Source organism: Balearica regulorum, chromosome 1 (assembly GCF_011004875.1).
Source record: "Balearica regulorum gibbericeps isolate bBalReg1 chromosome 1, bBalReg1.pri, whole genome shotgun sequence".
NCBI lineage: Eukaryota > Metazoa > Chordata > Aves > Gruiformes > Gruidae > Balearica > Balearica regulorum.
The window spans coordinates 199,599,082-199,612,416 of NC_046184.1; the positions used below are offsets into that span (position 1 = coordinate 199,599,082).

General features: G+C 42.4%; 1 protein-coding gene across 11 annotated transcripts in view; it reads left to right on the forward strand.

The window, feature by feature from the left end:
- The window catches only part of PSPC1 (paraspeckle component 1), a 63,971-nt gene extending 51,925 nt beyond the window's left edge, over positions 1-12,046 (forward strand). For 2 of the 11 annotated variants that reach the window (XR_012833392.1, XR_012833400.1), the window contains 3 exons: positions 6,330-6,433; positions 8,597-8,755; positions 10,458-12,046. The gene's annotated coding sequence lies outside the window, so the exon portion shown is untranslated. Of the gene's footprint in view, positions 1-2,722; positions 2,979-4,560; positions 4,797-6,329; positions 6,434-8,596; positions 8,756-10,457 lie in introns of all 11 variants that reach the window. The other 9 variants (XR_012833394.1, XR_012833401.1, XR_012833393.1 and 6 more) reach the window with 6 other exon arrangements.
- The last annotated feature ends 1,289 nt before the right edge of the window (positions 12,047-13,335 follow it).

Below are 13,335 nucleotides of genomic sequence, written 5' to 3' on the forward strand. Positions count from 1 at the left end.
TGGCACAGATTGCCCAGGGAGGTGGTGGAGTCTCCATCCTTGGAGATACCCAACGCTGCCTGGACAAGGTCCCGGGCAGCCAGTGCTAGGTGGCCCTGCTTTAGCAGGGGGCTGGACCCGATGAGCTGCAGAGATCCCTTCCAGCATTAACCCTTCTGTCATTCTGTCATCTAAATAAAGCTTTGACTTTATTGAACTTTATATGAATTGACATTAAAAACAGACTACATGCTTAGGTATTTGAATGCTTCCTTACTAGGTTTCATTTCAATGTAGATGTATATATTGCTTAGTATTGTTAAATTTTATGTTTTCAAATGAGGCACTTCAAAGATGAAAGCTCTTTGAGTGAATCTTGAGTTGTTGCTTTTTATAAGGACCATGTGACTGCAGCTTGCCCTGCCCTTTCCCCCAGCACAGTCTTACAGCTTCAGAGATTTTAGCTCCACAAAGATAATCAATTCTGCTCTCTTTAATTTGGAAGAGGAGGTTAGGACACTGGCCTAACTTGGCACCTGCTGCAGAAATGACAGGTAAGGAATCCTGCAGGAGGGAATGGGGAGTGTGGTGTGAAGTTGTGTACAGCAGCGTTGCTAACACCTCTGGAGTAAAAGTGCTGTGTATTGGTGAGGTTCACAATTCCTTAGGAATGCTGGGGTTTTAAATTTAGAGAAGATTGGATTATGAACAATCTAGGAAGTTTCCCTTGAAACTAGATCCCTGTGTAGTTTTTAGAAGATTCAAAATACCCTCAGACTAGTGAGGTCATCACATCTCGACTATATATGTGTTTTTCTATAATACAAAGTTTATGCTGATTTTCTGTAGTCTTAAAACTCTAAAATCTGAGAAAACTCTCTCTCAGGCTTTGCCTATACACATTTTTGCTACTTTAATTTTTTAAATTATATTGAAATCAAATGGAATCAATAGTAATAAAACTATGTCTATTTAAATGTCTCTAAAACTTTCTTAGTGGTTCTCTCATCTCCGATTGCATAACTACACTTGTTTGCACAGTGCGTAGCGCAAAGATATCCTGACTTCTGTTATAGTAGAGCAACACTGAGCCTACTGAACTCTGCTAGCCGTACTAGTTTTACTATATCTAGTTCACAGCAGACTTTTCTAAATTTGTTTCAAACTCCGTATGTAAACAAGCTGTAAGTTTCTGTGATAGTTGAACTCAGAATTTCTAGAACCCGACATAAAACAAGCTTATGAAATTTTAACTAACTTTCAGTGTCGAGTGATGCAACAGTTTTGGATACTTTTGATCTCTCAGGTCTTGTCTCTTTGTTAATTGGTGAAGTCACACCTATATGTCGTCATTCCTAGGTGAAAGAGATGATGAGGGTTAAAGGTTATTCCCTTGCTCCTTCAACAGTTTTGTATTTCTTAGCTGTTCATGATAAGGTAGGAAGACATCTGAAGACGTTCCTGCTGCATTAATGACAACATAGGTAGAATGGATAAATACGAAAATCACTGATTAGCCGGCTGCTCTGGTGCTGCTGATTCCCCAGCGTGATATGGGGATGTTAGGCAGCAATAGAGAGGAGGGGGCCGTGTTCAAAAATGCAGGATTGAGTTGCTGTTTCATGTAGGATTATTTCAATGACTTTGTATGACTACAGCCTCACAAAGTTTTGCAGAAATGTATATATTTATACATAAAATATATTAAAAAAATAATTATACTGTGCGATAGAAATCTGAGTAATGTTAAGAAGTGAAGGGCTTCATTCCCTTCTGCTGGTCAATCCAAACTTCTTTGAAATTGTAGTGAGTCTTTTTTGCCAAAAAAAAAAAAAAAAAAAAAGGACCGTCCTTTTGTATTAAATGCACAGTTTTACATCTGGGAACATGATGACTCGCAAATGGATAATTTTTATTAAATTTACTAAGTACTTAAAAATTTCAGCGTCTTCAAATTCAGACTTTGTGAAAGCTGTGCAGGTGAAATCTTTGTTCTTTCCATTTAAATATTTTCAGATGTGCTCATCATTCCCCAGATACTGACGAAATAGTTCAACTCCCATATGAGTGAAGTTTTGTAATCCAGGCAAAACAAATATCCCTTGATGGTAGTAGTGTCACTGGTACGGGTTTATTACCTAGCTACTAGTAACTGCCACCGGTTTTTCTTCTTTGAAATCTGATTGCAGAATAGGAATACTACTACATTCACATTCCTCATTCTGTGTAAGATGCTAATGCTAATGTTAGAAAATTTTGAAATAGATGTAAAATGTTTTTAATAGTCTTGTCAAGGAAATGAATGTCATGCTGGCTCAGGTCAAGTTTTGTTTCTAGAGACTTAATTTTCCTTTTGAGCCTTAATTTGGTAATGTTCACTCTTTCCCTTAAATACTTATTTGCTTCTAGCTGTCTGCAAGTAAATGGTCTTACGGAGAGAATTTGGGGAGCATAAAATTGGGAAAGGTTATGTTGCAGTTTGTCTGCTGTAATCCCTGGCAGCCATGCAGTGATGCCCAGGTGACGATTGATTTACTCTCTGACGGTTTTATCGTTGTAAAGGTATGCTTTTGTCCTCAGCAGGGGCCACTTGTGATTAAGATGAGCAGGTGTGGCCAGACCTGAGTAAAAACTAAGAGAAGAATGGGGAGGAAAAGATTGCTTGACCGTTTAAAAATATGTAGCACTGTATTTTCTGTTAGTATATCAGCAGCCAACATTGTTATCTGTTACCTTTTGATAGGTAAACCTGAGCAAATGCAAACATGAACACAGCTCTGCGGATCATCTTGGGTTCCCTTTAGAAACCCCAAATAAATGGCCACAAGGGATTGTGTGTTTTCCTGAGAACAGCCTGGCACTGGAGTTCTTCCTTTCTGTGTGGTGGATAGTGGCTCTGCTACTCTCAAAATGATACCTATTCCTGCTGGTGCAAAATGTCGCACGGTCCGCTTCAGTGGAAGGCAAAATTTACCCGTGCTGCTGTTCTGTCTTGCTAGGTAATTTTTAAAGTAGACATAAAATAAAGTGGGAAATGGGGGGGAAGCTCTTTGTTACAGTAGCCACCAAAAATCCTGTTAATTTAAAAAAAAAAAAGCAACCTGTTCTGTAAGTCAAACCTGTGAAGCTGCATAGCACCGGTGTGCAAGGTAAATGTACAACGTTCTTCAGTGTTGTAGGTCGTCATGACTGTTTCTGCTTGGTGGGGTGCTGTGGCAGCTTGGAGCTTGTCTCTCATGGCAGTTCGGGATTGGGGAGGCAGTAGTGAGGAGTGCTCTGTGAAGCTGAACGTGTTATTTCAGATAGGTTGTGCTGAGGAGCTGAGTTTCAATTTTCCTTGATAATGGGACGATATAGGCACATTATCGCTCAGTTTGTGCGTGATGCATCTGTTCTCTTCAGAATAGGCATGTTTATCATGCTGTTAATCTGGATTACTCTAAAAGACTAATTTTGATTGGCACCATACCCACTCTAAGCTTTTATTTAAAGAAGAGCTTTATTGTATGAATGAAGATCATTTGGAGTCTGTTACTTTGAAAATAACTATTTGCTGTGTTCCTGCTCACTCTTACAAATTCTTTTTTTCAGCATGAACTGTAAGGATACGTTCACGTCTAACAAAGCAATTACCGTTAACCATAAACAGTAGGGTTTATATAGGTTTATGTAGAGAGGTTGGAATGATCTTAATTTCTTGTAGAGAGAGAACCCTGAAGAAATAGCGTAGAGGCAGAGACATACTGTTTAAAAAAAACCCAACCCCATGCTATAATCACTTTGTAAGTTACAGTAAATGATTAATTTGTAACACTACCATATGGTCTTACTGGCTGGTTTGAGAGGTTGTCTTCAAAAACATACCAGATTTATTTGGCTGGGATTTTGTCACTAGAATACCGGTTGCCAAGAATCTGGCTCACTGCTTTCTCTCCAGTAAATCTGGGTGGCCAGAAAGAGGAGGTGACGGGCTGTTAGGGGAACTGGAGAGGCTGTGTCAGGCCTTTGGGGTCTTAGCCTTGCTGCTTGTGGATACAGGCAAAAAGGAAGAAAAGCCAAATTGTTACCTTTTTTTCCCATAACATTAAAATACAGGCTGAAAGGTGGGTGGTTTGTAGTTGTAGCTTCTCTTTAAGATAGGTACATATGTATCAATAGCTGGGTTAGTTTCACCATGTGGAGGTAATGTCCCGGGACACTAGTAGTTGTCGAGATGACAATTCCAGCCTGGTCCCTGATGCTGACAGTCATTGCTATAGCCATTATTGTATTTGACCTGCTAAATGATGCTAGCACTTGCAACATTAGAGCTCTAGTTATAAAGGGTTAGTGGGCTGTGCTCGGTCATACTTGGATATTAGGAAAAATTTCTTCACCAAAAGGGTTGTCAAGCAGTGGAACAGGCTGTCCAAGGAAGCGGTGGAGTCACCATCCCTGGAGGTATTTAAAAGATGCGTAGATGTGGTGCTTAGGGACATGGTTTAGTGGTTGGACTTGGCAGTGCTAGGTTAACGGTTGGACTTGATGATCTTAAAGGTCCTTTCCAACCAAAATGATTCTATGATTCTGTATGTGCTTTAGGAAGGAAGCATCCATCTTGCTGAACGTCTGTGTTATGGAATAAATAACAGAACTTTTGAAATTGGATATATAGCAAGCTGCTCCATGAAGGGGAAAAGATGAAAAGGAAGCAAATGGGAGAATTGATGAATTAACAGCACTTTTAATAGGACTCAGACGTTAAATTGTGCCAATTTTGAAATCATATTTATTCTGAGCTGCTAGCCTCAAGCTACTTTTCAGCTGTACCTGATGAGGTAAATGTTACCTTTCTTGTAAATGTTTGTGGTTGTGTGTTGTAATTTGGACATATGTCGGCTCTGAATTGCTTTTTGGGGCCATTTTTGAAGCAAAGCTAGCCTGAAAGGTGTAACTGGGCTCTGGCTTTCCAAAGTAATTTTTTCTGTAACAAATACTTTGCAGGGTGTGCTAAGTTTTCTGATCATCAAACAGGACCTCAAGATGTTGGTAAATTCTTTTAAGAAGTCTTTATCTGAGAGCATACAGAGCTTTCATCCCTTGTGCTGCTGTGATCGAGGGCTTTCCATGCAGTTGTCTTCTCTGCAGAGGTTTCTTTAGGGCCTCTTAGCTCTGCAACGTGTTTCTATGTCTGCTTCCCCAGCCTGAGTAATGGATTATGATAAACCTATCAAACAGTCCAGTACTTGCATGTTACTTTAAATTGGAGGTATTTGTGGAGAAGAAGTGATTTTAATTGGGGGCAGGGGAGGAGCGAGCATGTGCGTATGGGTGAGAGCTGGTTTGAAGCCTGAATGACTGGGGCAGGGAGCTGCTGAATTTTAAACACTTTGGATAATTATTTTTGCATGTGGACTGTGGAAGAAGACACACAGAGTTCAGGAGAAATACTTTTATTAACACTTTCAGTTATTATTTGGGCCTTTTGGAATATAATTACAATGATTTTAATTATGAATTAACGTAATAGGAATAAAATTATACTCTGACTTGCTGTTTGTTCTTCCAACTGCACTCACTGCAAATGCAAGCAGATCTATTGCAGAAGTTTTAAAAAGAGAAAAGTCTTAAACTTTTGCATGAATTTCTAACGCTTTTAGTATTAATATGTATTTTAATGAGACTTGTATGCGGTTCCGATCTGAGATGTGGTTATAAAGTGGGATAACATTTTACGCTGGTTCAGTTGTATTAATTTCACATACAGCTTTGCCCCTTTTAAGTATCTGTTCAACGTCTGTACCACAGCAGGCTGAGGGACGGGGATGAGACTGTATTTGTGCTTGCACACCCTCAGTACAGCTGCAGTGAGAGCAGTTAGTTCTCAAGTTTCATTAATAACTGTGTTGTGTGCAGGGATCCTAATTCTTGTAGTGGTATTAATACAAGAAGGATGAAATGTCACTTTGGCCACGTGCATTGGCAGGCCTAGACGGAGACAGTGTTGTGGTTTGTGCATTTTAAAAACCCTCCAAAGAGAAATGACTTGGGGCTCTTCTGAGCAGACCTGCACTTCATCTACTCCAAGCAGAAGTATGAAAAACTAGGAGCTTGTTAATGTTCTTGGAACAGCTGTTTTTAACTGCTGAGGTAGTAAAATTAAATTTAAAATCATTAGCGAAACCTGTGTAGTAAAAACTAAGTGGTAAGAATGGGTAGAGAATAAATGTTTTTTTTTCTGGTAATGTGAAGTTTTATTATGGTTTATTTCTGTATTATATGGGTATTTTTATATATACTTATATGGGTATTTGAAATTTTCTAGTTTGTGTGAAGTGTCACGGTTATTTACTTTCTCTTTATTTTTTTAGGTTACTATTAAAATCTTAAAATGCAGATGAAGACTGGCTTGTGCAGAATCCTTCTGCTATCTTTTGCATACAAAAGGGAATCCTAAACCAGGTATTAGTACGAGGTATGTATTAGGATATTTGGCTTTATTCAGCAATTATTGAAATTAGGAGCCCTCTTTTTGTTCACGTTTGCGATTTGATGTAGAGTAATTCTGCTTCTGCACTTCAACTAATACTTGCTTTCAGATAATGTAATTCCTTGCATAATTCCTGTCATACGTTAACATGTTTTTAAAGGACTTGAAGTGTATGTACACAGCCTCATGCAGACAGCTCAAAATCTGGCTAGCCAGAATGGGTCTTCCATCCAAAACCACAGTGCCACATCAATACGATGTCGTGTCCGAGCTACATCTCTGTGGGACTGATAGATGTGAAGGTTTTAAAGGGAGTTTTAGGCAGTTTGGGTCAGTAGTTCTGAAATTCTCAACTATCGGTTGCTTTTATAAAGTAAAAAATAATTTTAAACACTGACAGGATTTGACTGAGATGTGCAAGTTATACTGCTAAAGCAAGAGGAATTTGGGTTAGTTCTCTGTTTGGTTTTGGCTTAGTAAATGTACTCAGAGCTGTCACTATAGTTGTGTTAACAGTAAACAGAGAACTAGCTATATGAAGAACAAGATATATTGAGCTATTAATGACATGTGAAAGATGTCCCTGCCCATGGCAGGGGGATTGGACTAGATGATGTTCAAAGGTCCCTTCCAAGCCAAACCATTCTGTGATTCTACAGTAGTAGTAGTCTATATGATGTATTGCTAATTAGAGTAGTCCTTTTACTGATTTCCAAGTCAGCTGGTAAATTAAGCCTGAGAAGTAAGCAGTAAAACTTCAGAGAGTTGCATGGGAAATATAAACATGATGGGGTCCTTTGTCATTCTGTAAAAAGTGTGGGAAGGGCAAAGGGAGACAAGTCTCTCTGCAGTAATACATCTCAAACTGTAACGTGAGTTACAACTAGTACTAAAAAATTGCCTATGTGGTCTTTGATTCCCAACACTGAAATAATTCAAAATTTCTACCAGAGACAGGCAGAATCCTATTATGCTCTCCACAGAAGCTCTATTTTTTTTTTTTTCTATCTTTTACTCTCTACCTGCTATGCCTTGTTGCATCTTTCACTTAGGTAGCACTGCTTTGGTAAAGGATTTTTCCAAAGAAAACATTTTCTCTGGGCATGCTTCAGATGAAGGGTTGGGGCCCAGCTCCCCTCCCTAGTGTTCAGGTCATCCCAGCAATGTGCCGTATGCTGGACAGTCTGGTAGTTAACCCTTGCTTCTGGACATGATGACTTCTCTCCTGAGCCCTGCAGTGCTAACTCCCATCTCACCTCGGGACTGGCAACTGGGGCAGGCTTTTCACAGCATCCCAGAATATCTGAGGTTGGAAGGATGCTGTGGAGATTGTGTGATCCAACTCCCTGTTCAAAGCAGGATCTCAGGCAGAGCAGGTTGCCCATGACTGTGTCCGTTTGGGTTTGGTCTCCATGCATAGAGACTCCGCAACCTCCCTGGGCTACCTGTGCCAGCGCTTGGTCACCCTCACAGTAACGATGTGTTTCCTGATGTTGAGAGGGAACCTCCTGTGTGTCAGTTTGTGCCCGTTGCCTCTGGTCCTATCACTGGGCACCACTGGGAAGACTCTGGCTCTGTCATTTTTATACCCTCTGGTTAGATGATTATAAATATTTATGAGATTTCACCCCACCTTCCCCAGGCTGAACAGTCCCCGCTCTTTCAGCCTTTTATAACATGAAAGATGCTCCAGTCCCTCAGTTGTCTTCCATTCACTGGACTCCAGTATGTCCATGTCTCTTGTACTGGGGAGCCCAACACAGAACACAACACTCCAGATGTCTCACCAGTGCAGAGGGGAAGGATCATCTCTCTCCATCTGCTGGCAACTTTTTGTAGTGCAGCGCAGGATGCCATTGGCCGCCTTTGTGGCCAGGTCACATTCTTTGTTCATGGTGGTTCTTGGACTTGGTGTTCACCAGGACCCCCAAGTCCTTATCTGCAGAGCTACTTTCAGGCAGTTGGCCTCCAGCCTGTCCTGGTGCCTGGGACTATTCCTCCCCAGGTGCAGAATTTGGCATTTCCCTCTGTTCAACTTCATGAGAAGATCCCATGGCCTCATTTCCCCAGCCTGTCGAGGTCCCCCTGGCTGGCTGCATTGACTCTCTGGTGTATCAGCAGCTCTTCTTTGCTTTGCATCACTTGCAGACTCGCTGAGGATGTGCTTTGTCCCATCAGCCAGGTCTAAATGAAGATGTTGAAAAGGACTGGCCGCAGTACTGATTCCTGGGTGCTCTGCTGCTTACTGGCCTCCAGCTGGACTTCGTGCCGTTGATCACAACCTCCTGGGCCCAGCTGTTAGGCCAGGTTTGTCCCTCGCATTGTCCACTTCTCTAGCCTGTACTTTATGTGCTTGTCAGTGAAGATACTATGGCAGATGGTGTCAAAAGCCTTTCCTGAAGTCTAGGTAGGCAATAGCCACTGCTCTCCCCAGATCCGTTGACCTGGTCATCACGGAGGCTGTTGGGTTGGGATCTGTAAGGATTTGCGAATGACCCCTTTGTAAATCCACGCTGACTACTGCCAGGTATCTTCTTGTCCTTCGCGGTCTGAAAATGGTTTCCAGGAGTAGTTGGTCCATCCCCTTCCCAGGGCCTGCAGTTCCCTGGGTTCTCCTTCCTGCCCTTCTTGAAGATGGGAGTGACATTTGCTTTCCCCCAGTTGCCCTCTCCCAGTTGCCCTTTCAGCAAGAGCACGCAGCCTTGAGGTGCTGGCAGTCGGCTGCCTCCCATCGGGCCCTAACTTGGGACCCTGTTACCTATTCGATATCGGGGGGGGCTCAGGAGCTGGAAAAACTGATATGCACCTTGTTTTGTGGTTTTGCCTTGCCCTTTACCAAGGAGTTCTTGTTATGTTCTAGTTGTAGTAAAATCACAATATCACACAATAACATACAATATAGAAATAATCACACAATGCTGTGTAATATACACCAGGCTATGGAAACAAGCCAGCTCCAAGCATTTACTCTCAAAATCAAAGGCAGGCAATACAATTAAAACTCTTCATCAGAAAAGTAATAGGAACAGAAAAAACACTTGATTTTTTCAAAGTTTTATTGAAAAGAGTTTTTTCTAGCCAGCTGACATTTTGTCTTGACCATGTAGCTGTTGGGAATTCAGACTTGCTTGTCCTTGGGTACCAGACTGCCCCTGTGGACTGAGCCGTTCGGGAGCCTCGGCGTTTGGCAGGCTTCCCAGGCGTCTCAGAATTTTCCTGTCCTCAACTTAGTTTCCTTCCTGTTAAGGGAAGAGCGGGGCTGAGGTTCCTCAGAGATACAAGTGTTTCTTTCACTGCCTAAATAATGACTCCTTGTCTCAGTGGAGTGATAAAATCCTTTCTTTCTCTTTTCCCCATTATTTGTCTGTGTGTGTGCACTTCAGATGGCGGTGCGAACCTGGCTGACAAAGCCTAGTGGCCTAATGAAATTGCTTTAAAAATTGAGGGAAGATTGGATAAAAATGCGAGTGGATTGCATTGTATTTGGGGCAGAGTGTGCGCTAGCTGTGGAAAAAGTTGCTTAAGATGAGGAGAGTGAGCCAAATCAGTCACACAAGAAGTTACACCTGCTCAGTCTGATCTTCCTTAGCTTGTTGCCAGCAGCATTTGCAGAGCTGAGAGCTGGCCCTGGTGTGTCACTGCACCCCTTCAGCACTGAAATTAATCTGTACGCAGTTCTGTTACACCAGAAAACACACCGGGCTCCGACTTAATTTGTAGTGAGATCAGAATGTGCTGTCAGGCTGCCTGGTACTGGGGTTCCTGCACAGTGGTAGAGAATTCCAGGTCACCTCTCGGAAGGGCTGGCTGGGAAAGCATTAGTGTTTCCCAGCTCTTTATCTAACTGTACTTGCCAATGCATTGCTCTGTAGCTTGCTGTTTGAGCCTTGTTGTTTGCCGTACTTTGATGACAAAAGCATGGTTTCAAGACAGTTCTCTCTTAAGTGTCTGTTGTAACTCCTTACCCTGAATCATACTTATTTCCTGAAAATGTTCTCCCTGGCATTAGGTTTCAGTGCAAACCACTGGTGGCTGTACGCCCTCAGAACTGAGGATGGCTTTCTGCTATACTGTGATGATGTGCAAAACACTGCTCTTCAAGTTGGAATTACAAGGACTACCAGGGGTGAGAATATACTTGTGTTGTCACTCATTAGAGTCCCACCAGCACCCTGGATTGGAAGAGACGCACCGCAGGAGTCTGAACATGACGTCTGCTTGCCACGTTCAAGGTGCCTTTTCTTGTACGAGGATGTAAGTTACAGCTTTTGTGACGTTTACTCTTCAGCCCCCGGCAGAGGAGGCGGCACCTGCTGTTAAGCAAAGTTGAGTATGTCACAGTAAAGCTGAGTTGGCCAACTTGGGTGAGTAACTGAGGCCTTGACTCCCTTTTTATCTAGAATGTATGGAAGCAGATTTTTCTTTCCAGATCTCCAATACTGGTACTGGGAAATGCTGTTGATAAAAGGATTAAAGTTTGTACGTGGTACCACAAGAATCAGGGTAAATGATATATTAAAAGACTGCTCCTTGGTTAAATGATTGGTTTGGGACTAAAAAAACCCCTTAAATGAGTAAGAAAATATTTTTCAAGCACTAAGGTATGTGACAAGATAGGAAAGTGGTGGGGTTTATATTTAAAGAAAAAAACAACAGTGTGGATTGTGTTTAAGTTGCAGTAGAGTTTAAAAGAGCACAGAAAGGTTAGGTACCTACAGAAAATTGTATGAGCCATCTCACAGCTGAGCAGGACTGGAAGGAAAGGGTAACCAGTGGGGAGATTAAAGCTGCAGTAAGATTTCACTGTCCATGCAGTTAAGTCTGAGTTGGAACTTGTGATAAAATACCTGCTGTCTTAATGCAGTCCACTAAAAAGATGAAAACAAAAAACCTTGAATGAAATGAATAATGAAAAATGAATTTTGATGCAATGACATTTTAACATTGCACTGTAATGTATCATGGTTTTTTTTCGGGTTTTCTGTATCAAAACAATTTCAAATTAATCTATGAATAACAGGATATTTATTTTCTATTTCCTGAAAGCAGCAAGGCAGTGAACATGAAATTGAGGGCCTGACAGGAACCTCACCGAGTTCAACCAAGGCAAATGCACAGCCCTACGGTGGGTACTGAATGACTTGACGTGGTTGTGCAGTCTGGGCACAGAGCGGTTGTGAAGAGGCTTTGCAGAAGCTGATCTGGGCATCCTGAGGGACAAGTGACACTGAAGGTGTCCACCACCACCCTGAGCAGGGGTGAGGAAAGCAATCGTTCCTCTCTGTTCAGCACTTCCCAGACTGCAGCTGGAGAGCTGTGACTGGTTCTGGGCTCCCAAAGACCAGCTGTACATGGGAACAAGTCCGAGGGAGGCCACCAAGATGCTCAGGAGGTTGGTGCATAGGAGCCATGGGATAGGACACTGGGTCTGTTCAGTCTTGGAAGCAGGAGCTTGGGGTAGACAATCTCACTTCAGCTGGGTTAACAGAAGGGGGTTGAAAAGATGGAGCCAGGCTCATCTTTGCACTACACAGTAATGAAGAAGTGTCCTGTAATTCTAAGTGTTGTATCATGCTGCTAATAAAAGTAGTGCAAGCCAGTACTGTCTCGCTGTACTTAAATTGGTCTCCCCACACTGTGAAACCATGGGGAGTTTCTGGTCACCCTTCTGAAGGGTGAATGCAGGGGACCCATCTGGGGGGCTGTGTGGGGTGAAGTTCCCCTGTGGTTTAGGGATCTTCATCCTCCTATTTATAGAAACATGGACTCTTCCAATATTAAGACAGTAGAGCTGACAGACCCAGGACAGCAAGGCAAACTTCAAATGCTTGCGTATCTCCTGTGCAAACCTTTCCGGTCAGGATGGCTCAACCAGCTTGGTAAAGCCTTTAAAAAAAACCCAAAAAAACATGCACGTAAGCATGGCCTCTGCAGGCTGGGGCTCAGGCTGTGCGGGTTTGTGGCAGGGACGAGAGCAGCTTTCTCCCTGTAATATGGATGACGTGCAACTGCTGTAAAAGCTCCATGTTACAGAGGGAAACTCCAGCAAAACCGAAGACCCTGCATGATGCATTCCTGTAGCAATGCTGTCTCAGCTGCCATGCTCCCAGACTGCCACTGCTCTGCAGGACTGACCTAAAGGACAGAGGTTTTACACTGGCTGTGGCAAATGGTGATAACAGAATTGTAGCAGGCAGGACGTTTTAGGACAGCCCTCGGGCACTTCAAGCAACTCTAGCTGGCCAAGATGGCAGCTGCACTCTCTGCTGTCTCTTCTTCCATCTATTCAAACAGCTTGCTTCTCTCCAGACTGATCGAAAACCATCTCATTTTTGAAAGGGTGCAGAAAGCACAGAGGACCTGTGATGAAGTCAGCTGCATCACCCACCACCCTTCAGCCAGGAACACAACTGCTGATAAAGTAGCAGTGAGCTAATGAATCCAAGCTCTCAGAACAACGTATTGCCATTGCAGTTTATAGTAACTGCAGCTGCTTCGCCCTTCCTACAGAAAGCAGCAAGAAACTGAGCAAATACTTCAAAGGTCTTTCTCCACCATGCCTATAGAAGTGTTTTTTTATTGCGGCTACTTTCTCTTCATCCTTTGTCCACAAAGACCTTTTTCTTAGCAATTGGATAAAACCCATGTAATAAAACCAGACAAAAACCAGCTTCAAACATCTTTTCATATGCCTTTTATGCATCTTCAGTAGGGGTTTTGAGTTTATATCACCAACTAAAAGAGAAAGATGGCTGCAAAATCCATCCCTTAATAAAACCGTCATGAACCCAAATTTTATTCCCATGTTCTGTCAAATTCCTCCCTCTCTCCCAAATGTCTCAAGGAAAAAAAAAAAAACAACCCACCAAAAAACCAGAAACTAAAAC